The 10,973-nt window shown below is 34.4% G+C and overlaps 1 long non-coding RNA gene across 1 annotated transcript; it reads right to left on the reverse strand.

Annotated features, from left to right (window-relative positions):
* Positions 1–2,325: 2,325 nt before the first annotated feature.
* Positions 2,326–8,015, reverse strand: LOC133198870 (uncharacterized). Its single transcript, XR_009722633.1, has 3 exons — positions 7,938–8,015; positions 6,132–6,181; positions 2,326–4,075 (listed from the first exon to the last, which is right to left on the reverse strand). It is a non-coding gene; the product is annotated as an uncharacterized LOC133198870 (long non-coding RNA).
* Positions 8,016–10,973: the final 2,958 nt, after the last annotated feature.

Here is a 10,973-nt window from a genome sequence, read left to right on the forward strand (position 1 = left end):
TGCATTAAACAGATATCAAAAAACCAGCTAACCTTATCAAGTGTATGCCCTTGCACTGGAGCCGTTTATCAAGTATACACATGTTTACAGCACTACGGCGTTCAAATGAAAACGCTTACATGCACCAGATTCAAGGGCAGATCACTCTAATATATTGACAATACATAAAAGTTTTCCTTGGCGCCGGTTTTCGAAACATAATATAATACCATGAAAAAAAAGCATATTTTTGAATAAATCTTATGCACACATTCTTAGACTTACTTTTTCTTTTTTAATACGTACTCATATAACTGGTTACCGAGACAAATCATTCATATAAATAAACTTTTTCTCAATATGCTGGTAAGATACCCCTCTACACCCACTCCCGTTATCATTTCAACTGCTCAACTGTGGCTTTCCAAATGAAATTGTTTTCTAGGCATGGAAAATCTGTCAACAAGTTGTAAACCATGCTTACATAAAACATTTCTCTCGTAATAATCTCTCTTTACCCCCCCCCCCCCTCGTTTTCTTCTGCATTGCGCTATTTCATCAAGCACGGCAATGTGCTTTGCTTATTTTCCCTCGATTTTTGACCAAATTTATAACACATGAACAATTTTATTTCCCCCCCCCCCCAGTTTATTCAATAAATAACAAATTACACCCACAACATCCATACTGCGCCTGTAAAATAAAATCCAAAAAATGCAATACCATTACAAACACACTCCTTGGAAATTCAGATTTTACTAGGGAGATTTTACTTTTTTAAAGTAACTACTCTTAAATGGGAATCTGATGCATTGCAGTCATACAAATAATTTTATATTATATTAATACGCTTACAAAATAGCTAACGTACCGTACAAAAATAATTATTTTACCAATTAAAAAAAATCGTAATTATTATTAACTGTCGTTATTTTTGCTGAAATAAATTTTGAAACACGCACAGGACAATTTCCTTTTTTTTTCTTTTTTTCTTCAAATCTCACATAACTGCGAGATTACATATGCCATCATGCCACGGAGGAGAATGTCACCTTCAGGTAAAAAAAAAATGAATTATTGCAATTTTGCCAAAGTAATTATAGCTAGAAATAGCAAAGACCCCCAGAGTATTGATTTTTGGAATTCCTATAGCCAAAAAAAACAATAGTTCGTCTTTAACAGCATCTACTGATCTTGGAAAATTCAGTAATCTTTACACGGCATCAAAGCGGTATGAATTCTACAACAAAGTTATGTTTAAATACCCCAAAATGCATGTGCCTTACACAATCTTTATACGGCAACTCCCAAGACTACAAAATTATTTAACAAAAAATAGCTACTGGAAAAATGCAAACAAAAACGGTGAGAAGGCACAGTTCATTAACCATTTTGGTCTACAAAAATGGTGCATGCTACCTGAAAAGGAAAGAAAAATGCATAACTTGGTTGACTGTAGTCCGTGCGAGTCACAGTCTTTGAATGAAACAGTCCTCCATAAATCTGTAAGTAAGGAAGCAACTACTGTGGTGTCAAAAACTGAGGAACTATTCACAGAGGTGAAAAACTTGAAAATTTCAAAACCAGAACAAGTCATCAAAATTTTGGATCCTATAATGGAGAAAGAATTTAACACTTCTATGAAAACAACAGTTTCAAAACACTACAATTTAACAGAAAAAACATCAAGTGAACAAAAACAGAAAGTCAAACAAACAAAAGTAAATAAAGAAAAAATGCACACAATTATCTCCGAAAATTCAAATGATTTGAACAACTTTTTGGCATCTGGCAAATCATTCAGTCAACTGAATAGAGAGCGCCTTGATACTTACTTTGAAACTCCAAACAATGCCAAAGTTAGAACTGAAAAGCAAGCAAACAAAATCAAAGAGGGTAAAAAAAACAAAAAAGTCACATTGGCATGACAAAGAACTATCAGTTGAAAAAAAATGATTTCCTTGATTTTTTGAAACATCTTGAATCTGGTACAACGGTTATTTGGAGAAGTCTCGCTCTAAAATTTGGTCTTAGAAATAAGAATGGAAATATTCCCCAAAATGCAGGTCAAGTCATGAAAACTCTTGCAGAACAAAATGGAATCGATACAGGAAAATTAAATACTAGTGTCAGAGTAAGTGGCAGAGACTACTTCCAGAGAGTTAGAAGAGCCAAGATGAGACTTTGTTCCCAAGTTACTATTCCCACACCACGCCCTGTCCGACATCTTCAGGATGACATTAAAGAAAAAGTTAAAACCAATGCTTTGTATATAGGGGAAAAAATTGTTCCAAAGATTTTCAACAGAAACCAATAACTGTGTATGGACGAAAGATTCCACTTAAAGAGATACGGAACAGCATGAATCAGGACCAAATAGAGTTAATGAAATTCAGAACAGACACAGAATATGACCAAATGACAGACAAAGAAGTAAAGAACATACTATCCTCAAAATATAACATGAAAGACCAAGGTACAAAAGAAGATCTCATCAAATTAGAGAGAACACGTCACCTTAAGATATGGCATGACCACTCAGACATCCTCAATCACAGTTATATATCATTCATGGTGTCTACTCTGTATGATCCCTACATATTTCTAACAAACCAAGAATACTGCCAAAAGTTCCCAGATCGTCCTCCCATTGATGTTCAGGCTACAGTAGAGAAGCCGCATCTTTACATTTTGGGTCAATCCAAAAGTACAGACCTTGACCAGTTATCTTACACGCTGTCAAGAATAGAAGATCTAAAGGAGCTCCTAGAACCAATGGAAGTTAATGGAATACCTGTCCATGACGTCATGCGAGTCTTTAGTGGTGATGGACCAGCAAGGCAGTTTGAATCAGGACAGCAAAGGGGAGGTAATTTTAGCTGCCTTTGTGGAATACCATCCAAAGAGCACCAAAACCTAGAGTTTGCTTATGGATTTCATCCCCCATCTCTAGAAGATAGGTGTAAAGTTTTCAAGGGAGGCTCTCTCTGGAGAAGATTTAGCTTAATAATCCGTCACCATTTTCCAACCTGAAGAAGGAGGACTTGGTCAAAGAGTTAGAGTCTAGAGGATTGCTTCTTTATGACCTAGGCAAAACACAGCTTCAAGAAAAGTTACAGTCCATACTTCACGGAATCCAGCGCCCTCCTGCACTGTTCTGTTCTGGTGAAGATCTACATGACCACTTGGCCTTATATGAAATCCCTGCCTGTGAACCCTTACATGATCTTTCCAATGTTGTCCAAAATATCATAACTGAGCTGCCCTCACATTTTGATGATAAATCCGTTGAAAAAGACTTTGAAAAATTTTCTGCAACAACCATAGGTGACAAAAATCAGATCCGAGGTTCTGACGCACGACTCTTTGCCATTAAATTAGCTAAATTTGCCCTGTCCATGTACCATGAGAAAAGAATCTCCCAAGATATCCTGGAATTATGCACATCTCTTGTTGAAATTACAGCTTTATGCTATATGCACTATAACCAGAGATCACCAAAGCAGATACTAAGACTTTATAACCAAGCATTTAAATTCAGCAGTCTTTGTAAATCGGTTATAGGCATACCAAAGAAGATGACAGCTCGAAAATTCTATGGCAGCCATTTCCACTCTTTAACAGTTCATGCGCCACAGACAAACAGGATATTTTGCTTAAGATCACTTATACCTGAACAGGAGGAGCGGTCTTTTGGTGATCTTCGCAACATTTCCTTGCACACTTCTAACAGGCAATGTGGAAAAGTTATTGACAATGCCATGCTCCGATTCACTGCCCAACAATGCAAAGGAAACAAAATTGATTACACCAGAGTTCATGAGTCAACTATAAGCCATCAAGCCAAACTGCTTCCATCCTTTGGAGACACCATGTTCTCATTTGAAATGCTGAAAAACAGGCCAACCCTTTTTCAGAGGCACTGCGAGAGGATTGCAGACTTCCTTCTCCCAGGAGAGAATCAATGGTGGTCATTCAGTGGAAGTCACATCATATTCCATGATGGTCCATCTCATCCAGAGTCTCTTGCTGAACCCCATCTTTATCATTTCCATCTCACAACATCAGAAAAGCAAAGTACACATCTGCAGCAAACCTGGAAAAAATGCATAGAAGAACTAGAGTCTGGAAAATTACACCTTCCTCTTTGGAAACTAAAACTGTACAAGGATGGGAAACTCATTAAAGTCATTAAAAATGAAGGTATTTATTAACTATTGATTGAGAAATGTTACAAATAAATAATCAATATCTTGAAACTTCATAAAAAGTATCTCATTATGTCCAATCTATATTGAAACCAACATATTGAAAATTCTTACATACAAAATGCACTGCCTGCAATATATCCTTTTTACATTACATTAGATCAATTCAGAAGTGTGGAACATGTAGCTAATGGTAAAACGCACACAGATAAAGAGCCCAGGAGAGAGAATGAACTAAATAATGGTAGAGAGTACAATGGTGGTATGGAGAACGGAGTCAGCAATACTGCATCCATGACGGGTAATTCAGAATCTATTCTTTGAAATAATTACATTACACATGCATTTTGAATATGAAGTTTGTGGAAATCATTCAAAACACCATAACACGGACAGGGGATCAAAAGGTTAAATATGCTTTTTATTTTGACGTCACAAATAATTAATGCTGTGGAAATGCAATGTCATAAGCCAAAATCAAAAATCATGCTCACATTGAACAGAAGCTGTGGCAACGGCTCTTCCATTAACTGTAACTTACCCCAATAATAATACAAGGATTTTGACATATAAATCACATTTGCAGTGAAAGGCCAGGAGTTAAAAATGTAAATAAAAGCAATGAATCATTATTTTTTGAAAGATATAGTCTCATAACTGCAACAGTGTGTGCAAACAAATTTTTATAATTTGTTCGTACACACTGTTGCAGTTATGAGACTATTATCTTTCAAATAATAATGGTTCATAGCTTAAATATGTTCCTACCAACACACCTACCTAAGGCTAGAATATACAGTCAAAATCTTGTTTTCTCCTACTCAGTACCACAATAAAATAAACCATTCTATTTTTTCATTAGGTGTATTCAGGAGAGGGACACAACTGAATGATGACAAAATGAACTATGAAGGTCTGGATAACGGAGTCAGGAATATTGCGACCGTAACAGGTAAATCAGAAACTATACTGTGAAATATGTTCCTAACAAAACATCTACCTAAGGCTAGAATATACAGTCAAATCTGGTTATCTCTAACTCAGTTCCACAGTGTCATAAATTCATTCCGTTTCATTAGGTCCATTCAGGACAGGGGCAGAACAAAATGATGACAAAGATAACTATAGTAGAATGGAGAACGGAGTCAGCAATATTGAAAATGTGACAGGTAATTCAGACACTATACTCAGAAATATATTCCTACCAATAACCTACATAAGGCTAGAATATACAGTCAAATCTGGTTATCTCAACTCAGTGCCACCAAGTCATAAATCCATTCCATGTTTCATTAGGAGTATCAAGGAGAGACACCGAACTTAATGATGGTGAAGATTACAATGGTGTTGAGCATGGACTCAACAATACTGCATCCATTACAGGTAATTCCAAAATATCTTGAAATATGTTCCTACTAAAATGCCTACCTAAGGTTAGAATATACAGTCAACTCGTTATCTCTAACTCAGCTGCCACAGTGAAATTATCCATTCTTTGATTCATTAGGTCCATTCACGACAAGGACAAAACTGAATGATGGTGAAGAATACGATGGTGTTGAGCATGGGCTCAGCAATATTGCATCCGTGACAGGTAATTCAGAAATTATACCTTGAAATACGTTCCCACTAACACACCAATCAGAAGCTAGAATATACAGTTATATCTGGTTAATTCTCAGTGCCACGGTGAAATTATCCATTCTATTTTTTCATTAGGTGTATTCAGGAGAGGGACACAACTGAATGATGACAAAATGAACTATGAAGGTCTAGATAAAGGAGTCAGGAATATTGCGACCGTAACAGGTAAACCATTTGCATCTAGGGAAACACTCAGGGATTATGGTATTTCTATTGTTTACAATATGCACATGCAATTCAGGACCAAAAAACCTGACAAACCATAAATTTAAAGAGGCATTAAAATTTTTCTAAACCTACCATCTTTTTGTTGCAAGACTTCTCTGGTTTGTTGTACTTGAGTTGGAAAGCTAGAAGATGAACAAAAAATATCTGAGAAACATAATAATATATTCCCCCATGTGGCAATATAAATGAGGCCACATGGGCCATAATGCTTACTTGAGTCAAATAATGACTGCTTTTCTTCATAATCAGATTATTCCTTATGTAAAACTTTCAGCCCTGCTTCTACATCAATATGACTAAACATGAGTTTGCTTTTCATGAGAAAAAGATTTTTTAAAACAAGAGGCCCATGGGCCACATCGCTCACCTGAGTAACTTTGGCCATGCTGTTCTTTACCAGATTTCCCCCCTTGTAATACCTATTGTGGCCCCGCCCTACCCCCGGGGGTCATGATTTAGAATTTACACTACATAAGGATGCTTGCACATACGTTTCAGTTTTTCTGGCCCAGTGGTTCTTGAGAAGAAGATTTTTCCTATATATTTCAATGTAAAACTTGGATTCCCTATTGTGGCCCCGCCCTACCCCCGGGATCATGATTTGAACAAACTTAAATCTACACTACCTGATGATGCTTCTATTTAAGAAATGAATTTAATTTTTAAAGATTCATGAGGACATGAACTACGACGCTTCACGCCGGCATATTTCATGAAGCGCGTTAGCTGGAGTGAAACGTTGTAGTCCATGTACCTCACGAAATTTCAAAAATTAAATTCATGTCTTATATTTACATTATTTTTCTGATGAGTTGCAACAAATTATGCCATTCAACTGTCATTTTTAAAGTAAAAATCAGTTCGCAAGTTATAGTTTTGACGTCAAGTAGGGTATTATGACGTAACAATGGAGATATTCATGCTCATCCATGGTAGTTCATGAGAAAATGAACCCTTTTCTATTTTGAAAAGAATCATAGGGGAAATTTATTGGAAATGTAAATATATAAACAGGAAGTTGACATCCGATTCAAACAAAAATATTTACAATTGCAAATGCCTTCTTCTATATATAACAATAGCAACGTGTTTCTATATCTGTATAAACACAGGTTTCTCACATCATAAATGTTTAGAGGTAATTTCTCATTGACTTCATGCGTCAAAATTTAATTGGAATTGGCTTCGCTTAGCGTTCACACGGAGCTAATGCGAAGTAATTTAATGCGCAGTATATTAATTTGAATTAAACTAATTCACATTAAATTTTCCGTGTGAACATGGTTCAAATTTAATTCGCAGTAACTTACGTTTAATTCGAATTAAACTCTCCGTGTGAACAGGACATAAGAATACATAAATGTAAATATAAGAAATAAGGCATCATTTTAAAACATCTACTGTCTGAAATATGAATAAGGGGTTGGTATGTTATCAAATTTACCATAAAGCCCTTCGTGCTTTATGGAATTTGATCACGTGACCAACCCCATATTTATATCTTGATAGATGTTTAAAAATGATACCTTATTTCTTAAACAAATCCCACAATATGGCATGCCTATACAACATGTACAAAGAGTGTGCCAAATTTTCATGCATCTGTGAAGAGTAGTTGTTGAGATAACTGCAACGAAAATTTGAAACAGACAGACAGACACACACACAGGCATAAACAGTAATCCCCCTTCTCCTTTGAAGCAGGGGTGAAAAATTTTTTTTGGAGTAAAAAATTTGGAAAGACATGTAAAACCGTATTTCTTTTTTGTAGATTCTCAAAATGTTTCCATTTATAATAATGACAAGAAAAATACTGCAGTTTCAAATGCAGTAAAAAGAGGTAAAGAAATTTGATACATCACCTTTTAAATTACTTACCTTATCTCTCTCCAGGAAATAATCCTTTCTACATAACCCCAAGTTAACTATAATCCTTATTATGGGAATCTTCGTAATCTAAACTTTCTTTCTGAACAGCAACACCTACAATAATTGTTCTCCAGTAATTAACTCAGTCTTCCTTTGCTAAATAGACAATGGAGTAACAAAAGAAGGAAGAAAATCCTGTAAAAGGAAACTGTTCAATGAAATAAGGGGTAAGAATTTTAAATATCTAATTAGTCCTAAAATTATACACAAATAATGTCGGCATTCAAATTTAATGAAGTTGAAATACTTCCGATTGCATCTGTGTTACATTTTATGCTTGTAAATTACTGATTAATATTTCAAAATATTCTATCTGCATTCTGGGTTTGTCAAAATCTATTGGAAAGAAAACTTACTCTATGATCTGAATCTGGTTTTTCAGGTTTCTCAGTAAAGTTCAACAAGTTTTGTTGATCTGCCATTATGGTATTAGATAATTCATACCATAATTGTTCTTGACATGTTATAAATCTGCTATTGATTCATATCAAAATTAATCTTGATTTGATATGAACAGTTAATAATTGAAATACACATTGAAATCCAAATTCACCCTTATCAAGGATAATACAAAATTTTAAGCTTCCAGGTCCCCCTTTGTATTCCCAGAATGATAAGAGTAATGTGTCCATTTTTATTAATAATAGTGTGGATGACATAATAGCAATCGTCAAAACAAACACTGCAGTTTCAAATGCGGTAAAATGTACAACTTTGACCCCTAGCTCCCTCCACCCCCCCCCCCCCACCCCCCAAAAATGGGTACAAGTGATTGAATTTTTCTCTTGTTTTCAAGAAAATATGGGCCAAAGTCATTTTTATGAGCATACTATCACATGGTTTTAAGCATGTTACACAACCCTTGCTACCTAGCTCTAAAAAGTAGCCTCCAAGAACTTGTATGAACATACTCATTTCTACACACAGAAGGAAATGCTGATTCCAGTGTACCATTTTAAACTTTGCTGCAAAAAAGTTAAAGAAAATTGATACACAGTCTTCTAAATCACTTACTTTAACTCTTCAAGAAATAATCCTTTTAGCTCTTATCCTCATTGCAGGAATATTGGTCAAATATCTTTGTCCACAGCAACACCTAAAAAATATGTCTTCCAGTAATTAATTCTGTTTCTGTTCAGACAATGAAGTATCAACAGAAGGAAGGAAATCCTGTAGAAGAAAATCTAGTAATGAAAAGAGATGTAAGATTTCAATCCTTTTTAAAAAAAAAATATAACTTCTTTAAAATTTGCATTGATGAAAATCAAAAGTCAGACTCTGATTCAAATTAGCAGAATTCTGCTAAATATCAGAACAGAATCACAACTGTAATTTTAGCTTTTATTTTATCATTTACTTCATTTTGGCAATACCCTGACTTAATTTTACATTTCTTTTAGGGTCTGAATTTATGTCATCTTGTGATAAACATAAGCAAGATAAGAAAATGGAAAAAGTTCTTGCAAAAGGAAATAATGAAAGAGGTAATGTAAAAGAGTTTTAAAGTAGTGATGAATGTTTAAAATATTTACCGCCATGATTGAATGTAGGGTAAGACTAATAACAGAAAATGGACAATATTACGAGGTTTTACTATACACAGGAAAACAATTCTAGAACAGACAATCTGTAAACGTAATTATTATCAGGAATACAAGTATGATTTCATTTTCTGGCTAACTACTTTTAAAACTTGTAATTCCAAGAAATAAATAATGATAGGTAAATGAAGGGTGGGACTAATATCAGTAATATACTCATTCAATATAATTAATGAGATTTTTAAAAAATAAATTCGCATTCTGATTCAAAACAATAATTTTTTTTAAGTAAAGAAATATTATTTTCCTCTTTATTAAAGGAAAAATTAATAAACATTTTTGAATATTATATGTAATTAATGATTTTTTTTGTAAAAGTCTGCCTGAAATCTGAACAAGTTTAACTTTTCTAAATTTATTTCATTCAAGTTAAAAATTATTAACGATAATCGATTCTTATTTTTTTCCGATTTTCCATCACTACAAGTAAACATCGTAAAGCAAATGAAAATTCACACATGCCCTCCGGGCATCTAATTTGAGAATTTTTACATGCCCGCCAGCAAATTTACCAAGTCCCGGGCATTTCGAAGACTGTATACTACGTCATCAATTTCAGAGAGGGATGATATGGATTCAGAAGTCCACAGTGTGGTGATCTGGAAAGTCGGATCACACCGTCATGTGATTGTATGATATTTACAGTAAAATTGAGTGATACCCACTTGGGTACATAATAAGAATTTTTATCCAACATGTTGTGCATTTTTTTATTCCCGAGTTTGACAAAAAATCACATCAAACCTCAAATCATGGGAGATCCTATACCTGGTATATATAGGGTGAATCCTTAACTAGTGCCATAGCAGTTATTTCAGTTTCTAATTAAAGCCAACACGATTCATAAAAGGAATTTGTCCACCATACTCTTTTATTCAGTTGCTATATCTGAGGGCCCCTATATAAGCTGTTCACTTGAGTTGAACATTATTCAATCAACTGTCACCTGCGTAGACGGACGAATGCTACTTCAGGAATTTTTAAAGATTTTTGTGTGTTATTGGTGTGTAAAACACACCAACTTGTCATGTAGGGATATTTCATGAAGCGCTATAGCCCTTGATAAAAAATATGCTTACGTGCAAGTCTGTGTGATTTACACACCAATTAAAACATTCCTTATATTAACATTTTACATGTTAAAACAAACCAAAAGTATACTCAATGTTTGAATTTCTCCCTGCCCTATATCATTATATTTTTATGAACATCTATGTAGCCTCCAGTGTTTCTGCTAAGTTTGAAAACCAAGGGTCATTATGACCCTTCGAAGTAAACTTTTGGGAGTCAAAGAGAATTTCTGAAGGCCAGAATTATATTTTGGGATTGTTTTCAACTATTATATTAGCTATGCTTTCTAAAATCATAATTTGACATCTAAAAA

Source organism: Saccostrea echinata, unplaced genomic scaffold (genome assembly GCF_033153115.1).
Source record: "Saccostrea echinata isolate AGI-Se365-2 ecotype Australia unplaced genomic scaffold, CSIRO_AGI_Sech_v1 ptg000033l, whole genome shotgun sequence".
Classification (NCBI taxonomy): Eukaryota; Metazoa; Mollusca; class Bivalvia; order Ostreida; family Ostreidae; genus Saccostrea; species Saccostrea echinata.